We start from the raw sequence: 22,590 nt of genomic DNA, 5'->3' as shown, positions 1-22,590 counted from the left end.
TCTTATTCCTCTTAGGTCTGTCTGGCCTTATCCTCTGGAGCGTCAGTTTGCATTTTTGGATTTACTTTTTATAATAGTATATTATCTTCCTTCTCATTGTTTTTATTTCTTTTTTTTTTTCTTTTTGGGAATGTTGAAAAAGGTTTGTTTGTGCACCAGTGGTTTGATTTTTCTGCTCTGACAATTAATGTGCTCTATTTCTAATAAAGATTTTAACGTTACTATGTTATTCTTCTTTCTTGACATTGCCTTCCTAGCCTGCCCATCTCTTGTTTTGTTCCTGCCCATGTTTTAGCTCCTGTTTTACCTCATTCTCTGGCCTTATCTTCATGTTATTTTTATAGTTCTTGTTTCTAGGAATTTTATTGATCCTATAAAGCAGATGCTTCTTTTGTGTTTGCTCAAGTAAACATTTCCCCAAATGTATGTTCCTCCTCCTCGTTTTGATTTTCCTTAAAAAAAATTATAGTGCAGTATCTTTAGGGCTAAAGCTTTTAAAACTTTCTAATTCCTATTAATATTTATTCATCCTTGAATAAAGAGTAATCTATGATGTAGACCTGACATTTGCCCATAAGCATGAAATAATAGTAGTTGATTCTTGGATCTTTTCATCTCTATATATTTAGAAAATATTGTTTTTTAGGAATCCTTCTCTGGATGTTATATTCATATATTTATACTGCTACTTCAATGACATAGGTGTCTTAGACTGTTTGGCTACCCTACCTTGTTAACATAGGAGCATGAAGGATGTGGCAGTTTTCTGTATTTAATTGTTTTTTGGGGGGTCCTTGCCACCTTACCAGGTACCCATGACTGTACATGACCTTCTTCTACCCACTGCATCACTGAAATACACTTCAAGTCAGAAAGATCAGAACTTTGCTCACGTAGCTTCTTCCTAAGACCGGGGTCTCTCCTCTGGGGCAGGCTACTCCGATGGCCTCCTTGCCTGTACCTGCCGACTGTGGGAGAGGGGTTCCTAGGATCCTGCAAGGATCGCCTTCAATCATGTTCTATTTCTCAAGGTGGAGGTGTGCAAGGTAGCCCTTGGTGTTTCCTTTCAATCAATTTCCCTTCTTAATATGTAGCAGAAGTTGATGTTGAATATTATTGGTATTGTTTCAGGACTGAGATATTATTCTCTACATGTAATAGTCCTTCAGTCATTTTAGAATGTGTCTGAGAGGCTTAGCATAAGATGGTGAGATATGTTTTCTCAGGCTGCCATTTTATGCGTAAGTGCCAAGTTTATATTAATGCCATTAATTTAGACAATCTATGCTGTTCTGATCCCAAAGTAGGTTTATAGTTGAGAGTACACAAAACACAGTTTATTGTTATTTATTATTTATTAATTATTGTATTATTTTCCATACGAATAACAGTAAACGTACTTTTGCCCCTCCCTGTATATAATGGTCACATTTCAATATTATTTGGTATTTTAGCAAAAATTATTTTAAGACTTCTTTTTAGTCCATGGAAGTATCATACATTATTTTTCTACTTCCTCTTGTTGTTTTGTCTCCTCTCACTCATAATAGTAAGAGTCAATGAGCCTGGCCGGTGTTGCTCAGTGGTTGAATGTCCACACATTTCTATTCCCAGTTGGGCCACATGCCCAGGTTGCAGCTCGATCCCCAGTGTAGGGAGTGCAGAAGGCAGCCAATCAATGATTCTCTCTTATCATTGATGTTTCTGTCTCTCTCCCTCTCCCTTCCTCTCTGAAATTAATAAAAATTAAAAAAAAAAAGAGTCAGTGATTTGCTGAGATTGGGCCCAGAATAGACCTGTAGGTTTCCAGCTGAGGTAGCTCATTGGGATAAAGGCAATTTTTAGAAGGGGCAACTATGAGCTGTTACAACCAACACTCTCAGGAGCTGGAGGGTGGGCATCAGGCAGGGCGCCCACAAGCAGCCAGTGCATGAACCACGAGCAGCATTGCCTTCCCTGTGAACTGTGTGTGTGCTCCTTGCCCATTCCCCTTGTTAATTAATTGTTAGTTATTGAATAAATAGCTAGCTGTTGAGTGCTTATTTTATGTCAGAGCTCTGGAGTATTTCTAAGAGATTTCTTTCAATGAAACCCCAGAGATTCATTTGCTAGAACTCTTTATATTCAGGAAAGGCCTTCTTTATAATAAGGCCATCCTTTTATCTACTATATTTGTAATAAAATCACTTCCTAGTTTCATTCTATTTCTTGTAACTATCTATGTATGATGGTTTTGACCTGGAGAAGTTTCTTTACCCTATACCACAAGGGATCACACCTCAAATATATATATATATTTAATATAAATGTATATTTATGTATACATATATTTGTATAATATTACATGAAATACTCTTATATATTAACATGATATACTGTTATATATTACATATGAGAATATTACTTGATATAATATGAATATAAATCAATATACTTGTATAAATATATTTAGCACAGTGTTTTAGATATCAGGGATATTTAATAATTTAAAATTTGTGATTAGAATAAAGAAGGAGACGAGAAGTCACCATCTTATTGATGAGAACTGCCACCCAAAAACTTCATTATGTTTCCAGGAGCCTTGCTGGGCCAGTGGGGGAGGGACAGAGAGCCAGATGGAGCCTTTGGTTTCCTGTTGATGATTCCTACAGGGATGGAAAGCAATTACTCAGTACAGGTCCCCTGGGAGGCTGTTGACAAGGCAAGCATGTTCTCTGCATTCATCTCTACAAGGTGTAATAATTAAGCCAACAGAATCATAGCGTCTGTCTGAGAGACGTACAAAGACTCAGCATGGGCCTACTTGGCTTGTTCATCACCTACATAGACTAGTAATTGCTCAAGGAATTTATGGCATTTACATGTGATGATGATCTTTGTTTCAGTTCTGCCTCAGAAACCTAAAGTACATCGGGCAGTTACAAACCTGTGTATCACCAGTGAAGCTTCAGCATTGAGAGTCTATATCTATCCATTTACTGATTTCCACCCTTAGAAAAGATTGTACATGTTTCCATCAAGAAGAGGGTGCAGGTATGTGCTGGATTTGGCCACTTAATGCTTCCAGTTGGCAGCAGCTTATTAAGTCCGCTGTAAATGAGAGGATTTCTCTACTCGAGACGTAACTATCAATTGTGTGTCTCTCAAGCTAGTGGCCAGTCAGCCAGACAGCAAGGGAGTTCCCCACCAGAACACTGAAATTCATGGCGATCTTGAAGTCTGTGTTTTAGGTTTGTCTTCCACTCTTGCATCCCCATCGGGAGGCTGACAACAGTGGAAATGGGCTCTTTGCTACCTTGCTTCCTCTCCTGAAGGGGGTTGAAGATTACAAAGAAATGAGAAGCGGCTGCCCATTTAGACAGCTAGAACTCTGGCCCTCGGATGCTGGCAGGGAAAGAAAATTCTAGAGAGAAAAGTCAGTCTTATGACAGGTTACTTCAAAGCAGAACCAGAGATGGGGATTTTCTTGCAAATGATTTCTTGAGGGCATGCTTTCAGGAGAAATTGAGTGAGGGGGGATTGTTAGAATAGAGTAGGGCTGCAAGGTAAGCAAAGATGGAACATGAGAGGTCTCACCTCTGCCTGGTCCTGCAGGAAGCTATCAAGTAGGAATTGTACCACATGTACTCCAGAGTGTTCTGGCTAGCAGCAGCTTCCTCCTCCCAGGGGTTGGTACGTTCACTTCCAGCCAAGGGCAATTCTCCCCAGAAGAGTGCAGGTGGGAGCTGCGAGCCAGCACCTGCAGCGTCTGCACGATGGGAGCACCAGCCCAGGGAAGGGGACCTGAGTAGGCACTGAAGCATCGACTCCAGTTTCCAACTTTACCTTCATCTCCCAGCCCCCAGCAGTCGTTCTCTCTCTTACTCTCTTACTCTCTCTATTACTCTGTTTTATATAGTCACTAGAGGCCCGATGCACGAAGTTCGTGCAAGAGTAGGCCTTCCTTCCCCCAGCTGCCAGCACTGACTTCCCTCTGGCACCCAGGACCTGGGCAGCCCCCGCTTCTTCTGGAATGTCGTCTGGTCTAATTAGCATATTACGATTTTATTTTTATAGATAGAGGTAGGATGGCAAAGAGGTCCTTGGGGGACCATCAGACATCTATGTAGTATCCAGCTGTAGTGGACATCATCAATGCCCTGTTCAGATTGTCTCAATCCTGGATTTTTGGTCCTGGTCCCCCTCTTTCAGCTTTTTCATGCTTCACACCTAACACCTGTTCCCTTCTTCAGAAGACAGTCCTGGGGCTCCTCTCTTAAAGAACAGGATTGTCTGCAAGTTTCCTCAAGGATTGACTCGGGTGGGATTATGAATATCTAACCCTCATGTCTTAAAGCTGGAAACGCGGATGTAATTTATGCTCCAGTGTTCCCTACAGGACCCGGGTGAGACCAGGGCTCTCCCTGAGATCAAAACTTTCTTGGCTTATCACATGCTTATGTACCTTCCCTCAAGGGTCTGCCTCTGGGAAATCGGATCTGTGACTCCATCTAGGTCCATGGGAAAGACATGAATCAAGTAACTACAAAATCACATATAAAAGTATGACTGTGACTTATGCCATGAAAGAAAAAGGAATTTTCTGGGGAAGTGGCACATTAGGTGAGATAATAATAATAGCTAAAAATTGACGGGGCACTTTCAGCCTATCAAGTTCTGCTTTAAGCCCTTGACACCTTCGAAGTCAGTGCTTCTCGGGCTTGAATGTGTGCACAGATCCCCTGAGGATCCTGTTTAAATGCAGACTGAAATCAGTGAGTCTGGTGTCGGGCCCCAGAAACTACACTTCTATCTGGCTCCCTCTCCTACCACCACCCCTCCGCCCCCACCAGGAATGTTGATGTGCTGGTCTCTAGACCACACAGTAAGTAGCAAGGGGCTAACTCATTATTCCTCATAACAGCTGTATGATGTAAATTCTATCCTTATTTGCATTTTACATATGGGGAAGGTGAAGTACATAAGTACTTGACTTAATATTGCACAGCTTGTTAGAGGTGGAGCCAGGATTTGAACCCAGGTAGCCTGGCTCCCAAAAATGCCATCTTCAATGCTATGAAGGAAGGTTTCTGCAGAAAGGTGAAATGACAAATGGGGTTGATCAGGCCAGGAAACAAAAACCATGCATCACTGTGGTTGATCTCAAGATGACTAAGTCCTGAATACTACCCCAGGACCCGTAGAGAGTCACTGAGTACATATGCTCCAGTTCTCCGAGAGACTGTTCTGCCATCAACTTCCATTTCTTCCAGGCTCCTGTGACTTCCAACCATTAGGCAAATGTGACCTGACAGTATCTCCCAACTGCTTAAAAGTAACGAATGAGTTAGTACCAGTGCCTAATAGAAGTGAATGGCAGCAGTCATAATTTTTCACGATCATTTTATTTGTCTTTTATGATTTTGTAACATGTAAAACAAAAGGAAACTAGAGATTTATAACCTGATCCACTCTAATTGATTTCTTGGCTTCCTGGCATCTAATTAATTTTTTTTCTGTGTACCCTAAAATGGTGTAGTAGGCTTTCTAAAAGCTGTTAAAAGGCAGCTTTATCACAGTTTATGAGAAATTCAGAGTTGGCTTTTATCTGGTAGGTAAATAGAAATTGATTTTGCTGTTGAAGTCCTAATAGGTAGAAGGAAAATTGACTCAAAAGAGCACCCTGAATTACTCTGTCTTGGTTTGAGTTCCCACAGGAGAAGACTCCGAGACAAGGATTTCTGTGCAAGTAGTTATTTGGAGGGTGGTGCCAGGAAAGCCCTGCAAAGAATGGGCAGTGAGACAGGGAGGGAAGAGTCAGTAACACCGATGCACTATCCAACTAGGTACCCCTTCACTGGGAGACAGTCTTGCACCTCAGAGTAATTCCAACTGAGGAACAAGTCAGCTGGGGTATTTATTTACCACCATCATCAGTCACAGGTGGAGGGCTGCTCCTTGGAGGGAAGGGCACTAACCCCCACCACTTCCGGGCATAGGCTGTGGCAGCCAGAGAAAACCCTCAATCGAAGAAGTGCTTGTGTTGGAGCACTACATAGGAATGGTCAATGCCAAGGGGATTTTGGCAAGGCACCAGAGGACCTGCTACAGTGTCCATATGTAAGTTGTGTTGCTTTGATCTTTTGTATTCCAGCAACTTGTCCCCATTTCCCAGCATTTTGCACCTAACCTTGCGTGGGACCTAATCATGTTGCTCAACTGACATGGAGAAGACATTCGACTAAGACAGTTATCCTCAGTTATCCATCTTACATTTTGTAACACGGTACCCAAGTTAGAAGGATGTGAATTAAATTAAAACCACTGATGTCAGTGCTTTGGGATCTTGTTCATCCTTTTATTTGGAATGACCATCATGGGGACGTGGCTTGGAGTGAACCCTCAATAGCAATTAAAAAAATACACACGCAGTGAAACTAGAAATTGAATAGAAGCCTCTGTGTTGCAGTAATTTTTAATGGGTTCAAAAATTAATCTTGAAAATGTATGTTTAGTGCTGTCAGAATGGAAGGAGGAATAACTACGTGCATTCCAGGCCAATCGGCACTAAATTCGGCTCCATCTCAGGATCCGCTGCCTCTTTGGTGTCACTGCCTGGTTCCTCTGACTGGCACCACACAGGCTGTCTTCCCACCTCCCAGACCCAGCTGCTCTTTGCTCACCTGTGTGTTTCCTTCCTGCCTGCGGGAAGGAAAACAAAGCAGAAACAGTGTGGTCATTGACTCCATGCTTAAGGTTCAAGTAAGGCTTTCCTGCCTGGTTCAGTTGTATCCATTGTAAAGCAACTCATAGAGGCCCAGGAGCAACTAGTTATTAACCTGTACTACTCAACTATTTCCTTGGGAGTAATGTGATTTTATAGACATTACAGATCAGAACAGTTTCAAGATGTACATCCATGTTGGTGCCGTTCATTTATGTAACTCGTTGAAACATTTTCATTTTATTTTAATTAACAAAGCATAATGTCCACCATATGCCAGACAATATCCTAAGCACTTGGCAAATTAACCTCATTTAGTCCTCATATCTTCAACATGAGATAGGTGCTGTTTTATCCCCATTTTACAGCTGTGGAAGTTGAAGCCCTAATTTATCATGGTGATATGCTCATGAAAATATTAAGATAGATAAAATGTATATATTAATTAATATTGACTCCTACGTTAATCCTTCTCTCCCTCCCTGTTCCTATCCCAGGTGGCCTTGGGAATGTTTTTTAATACATGTTAGAGGGGTTCTTTTCTGTGTTCTCTTTGAATTATTAAAAGCAAAATGCTGTACTGGTTTTGTTATAGTGAAGGGTGGTGGTAAACTCAGTGCATAAAGGAGAAAATGCCACAGAGTCAAAATTATTCTTGAAAATACTTTCAAACACATCAAAGTCCTGCTACATGATTTTATGTATACAGCAAAAATAATGTTACATGGGAAAAATGACTACTTTAGTTCAAAACTCAAACAATCCTATAAATGCTTGTGTACACTGCAGAACTAACCCTTCTGCATACTTCCCATTTTTGCCATACAGAATATTTAAAACAAAACAAAACATGCCCTTAAGAGTCAAGGTTTACTAAAATTGATTTTTTTTAATTTTTTTTTTTACTGTTTTAAGGTCTCTTAAGTGAGTGTGTGAGAATGATGCATCCGATGCCTTCCAGTACACGAGAAACTTGGTGTCATTACCTGGATGCCGGTATAGGCACCAGCGTTTTATTCACCGTAGCTTTTGTACAAAGTGCAGATGTCAACATAGTGGAAATAGCAATAACCTCTTAGTATTATCATGAAATCATTTTGACCTTGGGGATACTCTGAAAAGGTTTTAGAGAAACCCAGTGTTCTGTGGACTACCTTGTGAAAATGAGAATCTCTGAGATATAGAAACACTCAGTAGGCCAAACTGTCAGACTCTGTGGTTAATGAATGAAGGGGTGAAAGGTTTAGCAGAATCAAAGAGAACTAGGTTTTCCATTGTGGAGGATGGGGAGACTAGAGAACGAGTAAGTGTAGAGTACAAAAGATGATTTCCATTTTGAGACATGAAGTAGCTGGAAGATATCCTTTTTGAATTGCCCATCTTATGACATCTTGTGCAATTGTTCGTTCAAGAAAGATTTATAGAGATTTATACTGGGGACAATAAGAATGTGTTTCATTCCAAACTTTTTCATGCAGAATTAATTCAGGGCACATATCTGAAATTGTAATCTTTGTTAGAGGATAACATAAATAGTGTATTTAGAAAAAAAGTGTATGAACCTATCACGGTGCTAGGTAATGGCAAGGTATCCTAGTATAACAAAGACGACATCTCTTTCCTGCCTCCCCACGATGGCATACAGTTTTTCTTCCACCTTTTATCCCTGGTCACACACATATTATAACCTTCATCATTAATCAGGGGCATCCAAACATTACAGTGAAATCTTTTATACTCAATAGATTGATGAAAATTAAAAAGTCAGACCATACCAAGGGTTGGAGAATATAGTGTTCATTATCAAGAGTGCTCATAGTCTGCTATTTGGGAGATTAAAATGAAACTGCTGTTTGGAAAACAATTTTATGCTATTTCTTATTAATTATACATTACATTCCCTGAAGTTCAGGAAATTCACTTTTAGTGATATACCCTACCAAAATTTTTGTACTGGCACACCAAAATAACTCCGCAAGAAAATGAATAGTAGTGCATGTTCACATGGAAAAAAAAAAAAAAAGGTGAGAGGGAGAAATTTAAATGATAGTCAATGGGTGGATAAGTAATAAATATGATTCCTACACTGGAATATAGTTCATTGAAATGATATTGGTAAATATGTTTTCAATTGGAGAAATGCGTAAATGGGTTTTTATTATGGTGATTTAGAATACACAAAAATGTAGAAAATAGTTTATTGATTATATTTGTAATAAAAATAACATTAAAATATAATAGAAGAGAAGATTTTCTTATTAAGTTTTTTGGTGTTTTTCTGACATTTTTGTATTTTTCACATTGTATTGCAAATGTGAGTTTATCTTCATGTTTCCTGATAATTATGAGAGCTACCAGGGCAAAGATCTTATTTTAGTCATGTTTATATCCTGCCTTTAATTAAAAGAATTTCTGGGATGTATTATGCGCCAAATAAATATATGTTTGCTGACCAAAAAGAATTAACCTAAATAAATAAATAAATAAATCTGATTCCACTGATTTTTGAATTATGTTTTGACTTAAGGGCAATAGCTATCATTTGACTACTAATAAAAAAAAACAACAGTCCTCAACTATTTTTCCATATATTGGCTTTCATGTAAATATCTGAGGATTTCATTTTACCCACATATACACAAAACAAGGGAGAATCTATTTTGATATTTGGTTTAATATGGTATTCAACTGAATAGGACAATGAATAAACAACTTTTTTTTTTTAATAGGAGAAAGATTAATGAGCCATTTTTACTAAGTTTGTTGAGTTAGTTTGCCTCAGCCAAATAACACAGGGAGTTGACTAAGCTACAGTCAATTTCATGTTAAGGCCAACTGTCAGAAGAATACTACATTTTAAAAACAAATACTAGTAGGTGGTGTTTTGTCAGTAATACGTCAATCTAGTTACATCAGTTCAGCCCTGCTGCAGCTTGACATGAGAACTTCTTACAAGTTTATTTAATGCAGTGGTTTGTATGTGCGTGCGTGTGTGTGTGTGTGTGTGTGTGTGTGTGTGTGTGTGTAGAGTGTATCTATCTATCCTGCAAAATTGTGTGAGGTCATTTCCCATAGCCTATATTGGAGTTGTTTTGGGAATCATACACTTATCATTGTCCACATTTCTATATGTGCCCTGCTTCCTTCAACCTTCATATAGTCACAATAGCGGGGAATTGGGATAAGTGTGTGCTCACTGACAACTGGCAGTTCTGTACATCTCGTCCAGCTGAAGTAATAACACAAGTTTATTGGCCTGGAAAACTTCTTTTAGGTCCCTTTTCCCATTAACAGGGAGGAGAGGGAGGGAACCCGAGCACAGACATTTTCTTCTGAATTTAGTCTCCTTGTTTTGTGTTCCTTCCTCTGAGAGTTTTAAGTCATCCAAGGTTTGTCCAACCTTCACTCATCTTGTTCTCCCACCAGCAAATCATGGTGCAACTGGAAGATTTCTGGAGCAATTGGGGATTCTCCATAAACTAGGGGGCAAGTACAGAGAAACATTATAAAAATGTACAATAGCCTTAAAGATTTTGTAGCTTCATCCAGACATTATTTATGTATGATGAAGCAATTATATGTGTGGATAACCATTTATAGTTGAAAAGTATCTTTTGGTATAAAATAAATTCTACTCGTATACAGGGTGGGCAAAAGTAGGTTTACAGTTGTGAGTATGTGAAACAGACTTTATTCTTGTATTATTATTTATTAATTAATTATAATATTATTTATTGTTATTATTATTAACATACTTTTGTCCACTCCTGTAAAGCCTGAGTTATATTCATATGTAGTACTAGAGGCCCAGTGCACAAAATTCATGCACTGGGGGTGGGGGGGGCCCTTAGCTTGGCCTATGCCTTCTCGCGCTCTGGGATCGCCCCGGGGATCAGGGCTAAGCCGGCAGTTGGACATTCTTCTCGTAATCCAGGATCCCTCACTCCTTACCGCTTGGCTTGCTGCTCCTTAGTGCTGCCGTGGAGGCGGGAGAGGCTCACACCACTACTGCTGTGCTCTCCAGCTGTGAGCCTGGCTTCTGGCTTACCGGTGCTCCCCCTGTGGGAGTCACTGACCACCAGGGGGGAGCTTCTGCGTTGAGCATCTGCCTTCTGGTGGTCAGTGTGCATCATAGTGACTGGTCATTTCACTGTTTGGTCGATTTGCATGTTAGGGTTTTATTATATAGGATGTGAGATTTTCCCTTTTTGTTAAAGAATTTGGGTAATGTGAGTTTATATATATAGGTGTGTATACATATATATGTGTGTGTGTGTATATGTGTATATCAATATGTATATGTAGCAAAACATATAAGTTGAAGGATCAGATGACTTTGATATAGAACTATATTACTTGAGGTTTTTTCCGCTCATATTGAAAACTACCCGCCTTTTCCATAATCTGAAGGAAAGATGAATTTAAATGTAGAAAAGGTGATTAGTCATATTTGTGGCAATAATGTTCAATATCTAGAGATGAGCTGAGTACATGATGTCTGAAATAGTCAACACCAAAGGAGTATAGGAAAAAGCCACTAAATAACATGTTCTCTTTAATTGTTTATTGATGAAAATTTCTAAGGGGAACAGGAGAAAATGGGAAAGGGCAATTTAATGCCAGGCAATAATAATTATAGCCACTGAGGGATGGCTGAGAGTAGATGCTATTGATTAGCAAAAGAAAGCTTTCTGGGGAATCTGAGGAAGTTGGCATCATTAATTCACAGCCATTGTGAAAGATTTTAAAAGGTGAGGTATAGACACTGCTGTTAGAAATAAAAGCAAGACATTTTTCAGGAAGGTTCGTGGCAGCCCATTCAGTCAAGAGCTATTAATTCCTGCCCATCTGACATGAGCAGCACCCCAGAGAGGCCACTTTCAATCCTAAGCCTCATCCTTCATTTGCTGTCTCACCAGCTTAGTAACTTTCTCTTCCGTGTTGTTACCAGAAGCTCCCCTGCATGATTTTATAGCCTCACATGATTCTCATTTGCCATTTCAAACTATGGCCCCGCTGAATGCCTGTTCCGTCTAATAAGATGAAGCAAGAATATGAATCAAGATCATAAAGCTCAACATTCAGAGGAATCAATGATAAAGTTTACATTCTCCATTCAGGAGAACTTATGACTTACAGGTCCTCTGGGAAAAACCAACACATCGTGTATTCCTGTTCCTCAAACTATTCATGATTGTTAGAAATCTTACCTTGGCCATATCTCTAATATTTACTTTTAAACTGATATACTCTAAGTAAGTGTACAGAAAAAGGTTTTACTCCCTGACTGAACAAAGAGTTCTGTTTACAGGTGTGGAATCTGGGCTTTTATTTTTTCTGACCATGGAGTGAGCCAGTGTGAACTGCTGATTCTTTATGCATTTGAGTATTTGAATCTTCTTTTGCTTTTGTGTTTTTGTTTCTATCTGTGTCAGTGGAGTATTCAAAACAGCCAAACAGATGTACAGGGCATGTGGGATACTAATAGAAAAAGTCTGAAGTGCCACTCTGAACTAAAAAACATTCTTCATTAGAGGGAGGGGGAGAAACTGCAGAGAGAGAGAAAGAGAGAGAGAGAGAGAGAGAGAGAGAGAGAGAGGAAATATGCATTCATTTATTTATTTTACTAAAGAAGTAACAAAAGGGAGACTGTCAAACTTCCTAAAATCCTCTTCAGGCAAAGTCCCACTCATTGGCTCAGCCATTCTTTCATACTTCATCCCCCCACTCCTGCTTTCTAGATCTCTCTTCTTTCATATCTCTTCTGATGGACATCAATTAAGACTCTTTCTTTGACTGTTCTCCTTTTTACTAGTAGACTATTGTACCCAGTATCCCGACCAAGATATGAAGGCTTAGGACCCAAGCAACCCAATAATGATGCCTTAAAACAGTTTTTGAGTTTTTTGTTTCTGATGAAGTCACAATAAAACTTTACTTTATCATGTACCTCAGCATACCAATAAGCACCACACACACATACACACACACACACACACACACACACACACACTTTTTAGGCTCAGGCCCTCTTCCATTGTCAGTCAACATTCTTGCTAAGGTCATATCTTTCAGTTTCATGGATGGAGATATATCTCTTGTCCACTCCCAAATTCTTATCACTATTCCTCCACATTCCCCTTTTGTTTTCCAGGCAGTCTGTCTGACATCAGGACTTAAGGTCTCTCATGAACCCCGAATCCTCATCTGCAACTGAATTCTCCATTTCACATACTCCTGAACTGCCCCTCCTCCATCCTTCCGTTTCAATAAATTCCACAATTATCTACTTAGCTGCCCAAACTGGATACCTATGCGCCATTCCTGGGTTTCTCTTAGACCTCCCTTTCTTGTTATTTAATCTACCACCATGTCCTGTTGACTTTATGTCCAATATACATTTAGAACCCACTCACTTCTCTCTATTTTCACTTTCTTTGATGGCTCAAGGGCCTTCCTGGCTTTACTTAGATTCCTCCTCCTCATAAAGGGTTCTTCCTATAGAAGTAAAGGTGACTCAGCTTTAATGTCACCTTATGTATCAGTTATCTCATGCCACACTAATGCTGTGTAACAACCACCAAACCTCACTTTCATGCAATACAGTAGTAGGTATTTGCTATTCACAAATTTAGTGGGGGGAGATTCACCTTGGCAACTCTGTGGGACTTGGCTGAACTCACTCACATGAATGGTGCTCAGTGACCTGTTACCGGTCTAGGATGGTTTTAGCTAGGAAGACGCGGATGACTATTTTCTGCTCCATGTCTCATCCTACAGCAGGCTAGCTGGAGAATATTCTCATGGTGGATGGCAGGTGCAAGCATACAAGTAGATACACCAGTGACTTTTCAATGTTCTACTACATCACATCTCCTACCATCATATTGGCCGAAGCAAATCACATTTCTGTACTTGGGATCAAAGGGCAGGGTATTAACACATTGCTTTGTGAGTGGGAGATCTGCAGATTCCATGGTGAGTTGCATGGATAGAGAGAGGATGATGAATTGGGGCCATTAAAGCAATCAATCTACCATACTAGGTCAGAGAAGCCCTTCCCCCCAAATCAGAGTCTCACCTTCCCCATTTATCATCTCTCAAAGCACCTTTCAATTGGTGGTGGTGATTTCTGTGATAGTAGAGAGAAAGGACTTTCTACTATTGATTTATTTGGATCCTAACATAATGCCTGGTTCACTGTAAGTTTTTTATTAACGTAGAATGTATAACAGGAAACACTCAGCAGTAGCGGTCTCAAGGTTTCCCAGTCTCAGGTGCTATTTCCATCTGTAGGTAGAGATAAAAAACTTCAGTCAATGAATTGGCCCTTCCACCATGAAGCTCCTGATATCATGAGCCTTTTGAGTGATGTTCCCAAGGTGGTGTATGTGTGTACCTCTCTCCCAGAGTTGGGGCGGACATTAGTAGTTCAATGTCATTTTCAGAAGAGCCTTCCTTAAGGGTCTCTGGTCTCTGATTGTTAAACAAATGTCTGGAATCACAGGAACCAGTCAAAGGAGATGGAGAAACCCTACCCACTTCCTGGGGATTCAGCTCTCCTTCTAGGAATGTAATCAGAAGCAATGTATACCCTGCTAATGGCATATGAGGCAGTATTATCTTCCATTCCAAGGGCAGCATTGTTGTTAATAAAACTTTCTTGCAGTTTAAAGAAAACAGGCCCCTTTCAAAGTGCTGAGTTTGGTACTTGTCAATCTAATAGTCAAGTCATTCCTCTCTGTCTATTGTAATATGTTTTCAGGATAATTCATTGAAAACTAGGAAGTACTGAAAGACCCTTAATACTTTTTTCTACCAAAGAATGAATGTAAATCCTTTGAGAAAATATGCAGCCAGAACACTGCTAAGTGAGCCCTCACTCACTGCTCTATCAAGACCTGCCATACCGCATCCTCTCCCATCTTCCACACACCAGACAGGTCAAGCTCCCACTGCTGCTGGATCATGATCCCCATCACCGTGCTGCTCATGCTGCTTCAACCATCTGGGATATCCTCTCCCACTTCTGCTATCCAGAGTCTACTCAACATCTAGGCACTAGGTATTATCGAAATTGAAAATGTGCATACACTTTGACTCGGTAAATTTGTTTTGAAGGGTTTATTCTAAGGGTATAAATTGGAGCTGCGCTTTGAGATCGCATGGCAATACTTCAGAACATCAGCAGTATTTATGTCATCTCCAGGATTTGGGATTTGGCAATCAAGAATGTTGCTTTGGCATCAGGGTGCTTGGATCAAATCATCTGCTGGCTGAATGACCTCAGCCAGATCACTAACATTTATTGCCCCAATTGTCTCATACATAAAATGAAGTTAATATTAGCAAGTACCTCTTAGAATTGTTGGGAAGATTAAAAGTCTCATTAAACTTAATGTACATTGAATAGTGCCTAGCGCCTAATAAGAATTCAGTACATGTGAACACTTATTGTTTTCAGATGTGTTTTCACTATTTGTGGATTTTTCTTCTTTGTCTTGCTGTACTGCTTCTAATAGCAGAGTCAGACCCTTCTTTTTGTATTCTGTGCAGCCTTTTCCTGGTGCTTTAGCTACCATAGATGTTCCATGAACAGTTGTTAATATGTCAAGAGAAATAATGAAGATTCTTAATCTAAACTAATTTTTAGAGGAACACATGCTGACTCTCTAATTTGGGGAGCTCTTCTCTTCTATGAGAGTGTCTGCAGATGTCATGCCAGTTATTCAGGACCCTGGAAACTTGATAATATGGCCCAGATATGTGGCCAATTTAAGTTGGCTATGAGTCCAATTAAAACAGGCTCGATTGGGTCAAAATTAGCCTTTTAATTATACTTTATCTAACATCAGGAGTCAGTGTTGTGCTTTAGCTATTTAAAACTTTGGCTTTCGATTAGAAGTTTAATAGCAATTCATAGCATCTTCTCCATGTGTGCTCAGAATGTAACTAGCTAGCTACAGAGAATTCTAATCACTGCTGCTGATAGAAGTTGCTAATTGCACTTTCAAGTTTTAACTTTTATTTTTGAACATGCCTATTTATTCATATAGAAAGTGGATTAGAAAGCAAATTATCTTTCTTTTTTTCAAGTAAAAACTAGAGTCTTTTTTATTTTTCAAAGAACAGTATCATTTATCAAATATATTTTATCATTAATATTGCATCTGGACATTGGGATGGAGAATTGAAGATGAGAGGTAGTCTTGCTATTACAAGATCGGAAAGGTATACAGACAACTAGAATTACATCACAATTCCATTGACTGTGGTGCTATGTTGTGAGGTAGAGAATCTGTTGAGAGCTTGGTGTACATGGAGAGAGTTGGTGCTCTCAGAGAACAGATGGAGGTGAGGAATAACTTTTCCTATTAACCAGGATTGACTCCATCTTAATCCCTCTGTGTGTCTCTGAGATAGAAGGTCTGTTCTCATGAGCAGCTCCTGGAGCATCTGGGCTGAACGAAAGTTTCCTGTCCTCTCCTTGGTACATTACTCTTTAAGTAGATCTGGGGTTTCAGAGTAAAGATGAAGTTTTATCTCCTCAGGTGTTTTTTTCCTGGGCCCCTTTCTCGCAAGGGGCACTACAAGTTCTTGACACTCGCAGAAAGCTGTATTTACCCTCCTGAGCAGATGGAAGCTAGAAGAATGCCACAAAGATGGATATAGGTTTTATAATCAGTTTGGGAAAGAAACAAGGGATATTCATGGGTCATAAATCATTAACTTTTTACTGTTCTTTTTATACATGGTCCATTACTTCTTTCATAAAAGAACTAGAGAAGCACAATTTGAGAAGGGTAATTTTTAAATCTCCACAGAATGAATTTTTTTTGGACTTTTATGTCCAGTTCTAGGTAGACTTTTTTTCCCCTGGCAAAATCAGCAGGAACTTCCAGGTGGCTGAAATATACCCTGTGCATTGTTGCTGAGAACATTTATAGCACATTGTTCAGAAAAGAATAGCTGAGGACGACAGGGGGCTCTTCAAATGGGCCTCATGAAGCCCTAAATTGGAGACATGTTTTTGTCATTTCAAAGTTTTGACTGTAGGGTATAGGATTCAAAGCAAATACCAGCTCCTGCTGAACACAAGCCTTATTTAATTCCCAGCAGATGAGCTATTGCCAATAAGCCATGAATTAAAATGGAATCCTACACGAAAGGCCCAGTTCTCCTCTCAATTGAATAGCATTTATTGCTGTTTTCTGGAAAATCAGACTGAGAGGTGAGCGAGCTCCCACACCAGCTCTCTGACTGTAAGGTTGAGTGGTCAAAGAGAAGTAAGCTCTGGCCCATTAGAAAATGGAGAACAAATCTGATGGATTCAAAGACGTTTTTCAGTGTCCCCAACACTAATAGCTGTAATATTTATGGAGCCTCTATTTCTCCTATCATCATTAAACCTTGGTCCTGGGAAGGACATAAAGGCCAGCCATTCCCATCACTCAGTCGATGCTTGAAGGGGCCAATTTTGCCAAAGGGGTGCCCAGGTGATGCTTGAACTCCTGTGACGAGATACTCCCTCCCTCCGGAGCAGCCTGTTTCATCTCTAAGTAGCGCAGCCAGTTTCCAATTTTTCTTAAAATTGAGCCAAAAGGAATCCCCTGCAGCTGTGGCCCATTGAGGCTGATTTATCTCTGAGGACCAACCACACTGAATCAAAAGACTTTTTGTGCTTGCTAACTTTTTTTTTTTTTAACCTCACGGAGTATATGTTTTCATTGATTATTTTAGAGAGAGGGGAAGGAAGAGAGAGAAACATCAGTCAGTTGCCTCCCATATGTGCCCCAACCTGGGATCAAATCTGCAACCTAGGTATGTGCTCTTCCCGAAATCCAACCCACACCTTTTTGGTGCACACTGTATGCTCCATCCAACTGAGCTACTGGGCCAGGGCTGTGCTTGTTAACTCTTTAATAAAAGGTAAAGCATTTTGAGGGGCCTTCTTCTTGTGGGGCCACCTCTTTGGACAAAACATCTGAGTCTCTCATATATACTTCATTAGGCATGGTGTGTGTGTGTGTGTGTGTGTGTGTGTGTGTGTGTGTGTGTGTGTGTGTGTTTTGTCTTGGTCTTGTGTAAGTGATAATAATTATTATAATCATAAATAGCCAGTACTTATAGAGTGCTTACTTATAAGGGACCAGGCAGTGTTATGACTCTCATAACAACTGTGTGAATTAGTTACTAGAATTATCCCATTTTACAGATGAGAAAAAAATGAAGCATAGAGAGGCTACTAGTAAATAACTTGCCCACCAGGATTTGAATTCAGAATTCACACTCCCAATCATGACATTTTAATGCTTCTCAATCCTTGTTTATCTATTTCAACCATACCTCTCTGGAAGACAGGAGGCATTTTCAATTTTCTGTGGGAAACTGACATGTCTAACATTTACTCCACAGTGAATATGTGCTGCTAACTTTAGGTGTGTCGTCCTGATTAAGCCTCTTAGCATTCAGTAATAGTATCAGCCCTGTTTTCTTGTTACGAAATGGGCTCTAAGTGGTTAAACATAACAGAAAGAAGCAGGCTCAGGGTTTTACCTTGCACTTCTGAGTCAAAACCATGGAGTTCCCATTCTACCAACATCTTAAGGTCCATAACTAATTGAGGCTCTCAATGAATGGAAAGCCAACTTCCTGCAATCTATGACTAGAGCCCTCTAGTGGTATAAGAGAAGGGGTAAGGTGAGTTCTTGTTTATGGTTTGACATCAGGCATTCAGAGGCAAAATCACCAGAAAGTTAGTTCCCTGAACCCCCACAAGCCTTTCTATTTATCTCTTCCTCAGTTCTGAGGTGCTCACCTCACATCTTCTGCAATATAGATTCAGCCTTTAGCAACTCTTAGAATTATTTACTGAAAAGCTCATTTCTGTGCCAATGCTGTGATTAGCTTTGATTTTTATACAGCTGCATGCAGAGGAGAGAATCTGAAAGTGGGAATCGTGATTTGTGGGCTGCTAACATAAATTAGGTCCATGCATGTGGCACCCTAATGATTAGGGGGCAGAAGTGGAGGGTGGACAGGATGCTACCTGGAATGACCACCGGAAGCATAAATGGGGACTTATTCTTTTATGTCTACCACCACAGGGATGTTTAAGGATTTGTTGAGATTAATCCATTCATTCCTCTTCCAAGTTTAAACACTCTCAAAGGATGTGAAGCTGGTGGACAATGCACATTGTAGAATGAATTGCTTCATTGGGTTGCAGTTTGCAGAGATTGGCTGTAGGGAATAAGCGATTTGTTGAAAAAGGGGAAACAATAAAGGGAAGGTCAAAGGCTCCATGTCTCAGTCATGTCTTCTCTCGGCTTCCTCCAACTCTTTCCTCTCCATCTTAGTTATGAATTCATTATGACTGGGCGGTCCCTGCGGAATTTCTGGAGACATTTAGAAGGAATTGCCCAGAAATACCACCAGCAGTTCACTGATCATGTCAAACTGTGGAATCTTCTGTACATGTCAAGAAAGAAAGTTGTGATTTTTTTGGTCAAATTCTCTCAAGTTTTGGATTGACTCCTAGGGCAGCTTCTCACTCTGGACAAATTCCTTAATATTTGAAATCCTCAGTGGTTTCATCTAAAAGTGGGGCTAATAATATATTTTGAGTCTGTCTCAGGGACTGAGTGTGATAATGTCTCACATTATCAGGCAACAGACCAATGGTGACACACAATAGATGCTCAATAAAATATAATAAGATTAAACTTATTATTGTTTGTTTTATTAGGTTGTGGGTTTATTGAAGAGCAAATGAAGAACTCTCCCCTTATATAATTTTATTTTTATGGGAATTAAAAAAATACTTTATTTGAAAAAACAGCATTTTAAAAGCCTTACCATGAAATAGTACCATCAGGGAAAGACTGCATGAACCAAATTCACAAGAATTAAATTAGAATCAAGGACACATTTAACAAGGCAGTTTGGAATTTTCAGAAACATAGTTTCTTCTTAAGCTCATTTGCAAGTACTTATCTCTGATTTAAATCATTCAAATGACTTCAGAAATACAATGGAAACAGAGCAGAACTAAGTGTTTCCAACTGTCAGATCTGGAGAGGGATGATGTAAAATGGGACATTAGCTGGTATCCTGCATGGTCTCTAAATACAATCAACAAAAGCATTCACATGTCAGTGGCTAAAAATAGTATTTATTGTAAAGGCATCATGCTGGAGACCTGAGGTGTGGGGCTGGGTGCTGGTGAGTAGGGGTGTAGGTGCTTGCAGGCAGGGATACTTTGAGGGGTCAATTTAAAAGTTTCTCAATCTCTGGAGTCAACTTTAATTGGATCCATAAAAAAGAAGCAAAAATGACCTTTCTTCTCTCTCTGGTGTCATCTTGAAATGAATTACAGACTGAATGAATCTGCAGAGGTAAAACTAATTGAAGAATTGAACAGTTCATTGATTTATTACAGATTATCCATTGGAATAGTCATTCTAAGACCTCGTTGTTCTTCTTTAGCCTTTGACAGTATTTTGATGTTAATAAGTTGGGTTTCTTTTTTGTGTATTTTGTGGGTTTTTGTTGTTGTTGTTTTGTTGTACAGCAGTTTTCCCTCCCTGGCCTGTTAATCATTAATTATGCTCTTGGTTAAGAACACGTGTACTTGACTCATGATGGCTTATTCCTGTGTTACAAATTATACAGTGGAGCTATTTATTGTCTGTAGGGAACTCTGAATATCAAAATGGTTAATCCACAAACTTTTTACTTGGGTTGACCAAGCAAAATGCTTTGTGCACAGAACCTTTCAGTAAGGGGACAGATTTTCATAGCCAACAATTAAAAACCACATCAAATAGGAAGACTGCACCCAAATTCTTTCTAAGCAGACTACTTGCTCTTAATTAATTACATAGTGCATGCATACATAGCACTTACCATTTGTCAGATAATCTAGATTATCCTATATAATAAAGAGCTAATATGCTAATTAGACTGGACGGGTGGAATGACCTTCCAGAACCACCAGTGGGAGGGGGGCGGGACCTCGAGGCAGCCAGGGCTGCTGCGAAGGCCGAGCCCCTTACACAAATTTCATGCATCAGGCCTCTAGTTTACAAATATTAACCTAAACCTCAGACTCTATGAATGAAGAACTATGAATTTTCCCATTTTACAGGTGATAAAACTAAAATACACAGTGAAGTTGAGGAACTTGACCAAATTTGCATAGCTAGTAAGTGGAAGGAAGAGGTGGGGTTTGAAGCCAGGCAGTGTCTGTGAACTTAGTATCTATCAGTATTTTTGTTCATACTTCTTAATTAAGTGTAATAAAATCTAATAATAATAAAGCCTGCCGATATCAGTATGATACCTCTTTTGCTGTTATAGTTCATTTTGACTCCCAGATAGGGATTCTCATAGGTTCTTTTAATTATTAAAAATAGTCTTAATTGGATTTAAAATTAAAATCCAAATGGAAAAATTTTAAGCATGTGGGCCTAGAATTGTGTATTATTGGGAGAAAACATTTTGTTCAAGTAAGGAATATGGTCCATGGGATCAACTGTTAGAACTTGGAAGCTCAGTGTTTTCTTTCCCCTTTATATTTGGAGATGAAAAACCTGAGTGGGGAAGGAAGAGTGCCTGGAACAGGGACAGAGGTCCCACCACTGACAATGCTCTACCTGGACACATGGCTCCCAGCTCCTACTCCTCCATTCTTTCTCTGAGCTAATTTCCTGAAATACTATCACACATCACTGTCCAGAAGCCTGGCCAAGGACATGCTGTAGTCTGAAGCCAGCAGATGTCCTTGGTCTTATCTGTATTCCCCAATCAGCTTGTTTTTCCATAGGACCTAGAGCAATGTGGGTGCAAGGGCTGAAGGATTCTTTGACAGGAAAAAACCAGCTTGCTGTAATTAAAAAAAAAAAAAAAAAGGATGGTTGATGTGTATCACCTAGGCTAGTGTCTTGTTACCGATAATTATTAATTTTTTAAGGTAAACCAATCTTACTTTCTTCACCTATAAATGACGGTGTTGGGTGGACTTCTAGAATGAGCCTAACTGGTGCTTGATTTTGAAAAACCCGAGGCAGGGCACCCTTAGATGGAACACAAATAACATAGGTCCCTTGCCAGTTTTCAGAAGTGGGAAAGGCCATTGCAGGACTGGGGACTCCACTGCTCTGCTGGCTCAGTGTGGGATGTCACAATGCCTTAGCTGGTGGGCGTCTTTTCTTTCAAGCAACCATGGCCTTGCAAGTTGTCCAGGCATTCCTCCTATCTGTCTTGGGCAGGGGAGTTGGAAGCACAGTAAATTTTATGAGTATCATAGGCTATGATTACAGTTGTCCACATGGAATGGGTTAACTGGATGGGGGGAGGGGCATGGAGAGATATTCAGAGTGGGGATGTAGTCACTTAACCTGGATAGTTTATGAATGCTGGGCTGATTGTGGATGGTGGGCTGCAACTCAAGGGTCAGTTTGGTGCTGGTTTGGTTTATTTCCTGTTAGCAGATAAGGGTTCTTAACCTCTTTTGAGTTATTAATCCCTTTGTCTGGTAAAGCCTGTAGAGCCCTATATATATATTGCTTTCAGTACTTTATTGAGGTAAATTCACATATTGTAAAATGAACACATCTTATGCACAGGTTAATTGTGGCAAATGTATACATAGTCATCATCATCAAGACCAAAATAAGAACATTTCTATCATCCTAGAAAGTTTCCTCATTCTTTTCCCAATCAACCCTCCCTACCCTAGAGGCAACCATTGTTGGTTTCTACTACCATAGATAGTTTTGAACTTCATATAGTGGAACCATCCTGCAGATACTCTTTGCGTGTAGCTTCTTTCCCTCCTCATAGTGTTTTTTTTATTTTAATCATGTTATTATGCATATTAGGTG

At 39.7% G+C, this 22,590-nt stretch overlaps 1 protein-coding gene across 2 annotated transcripts in view; it reads left to right on the top strand.

Moving 5' to 3' along the window:
- Positions 1–22,590, top strand: part of PLCB1 (phospholipase C beta 1) — a 630,635-nt gene that overhangs the window by 145,533 nt on the left and 462,512 nt on the right. The gene's annotated exons all lie outside the window — the stretch shown is intronic.

The sequence above is a fragment of the Cnephaeus nilssonii genome, assembly GCF_951640355.1.
Source record: "Cnephaeus nilssonii genome assembly, chromosome: 11".
In the NCBI taxonomy this organism is placed as follows: Eukaryota; Metazoa; Chordata; class Mammalia; order Chiroptera; family Vespertilionidae; genus Cnephaeus; species Cnephaeus nilssonii.
The sequence above is the reverse complement of the archived record's forward strand: the minus strand, read 5'-3'. Positions and strand labels throughout refer to the sequence as shown.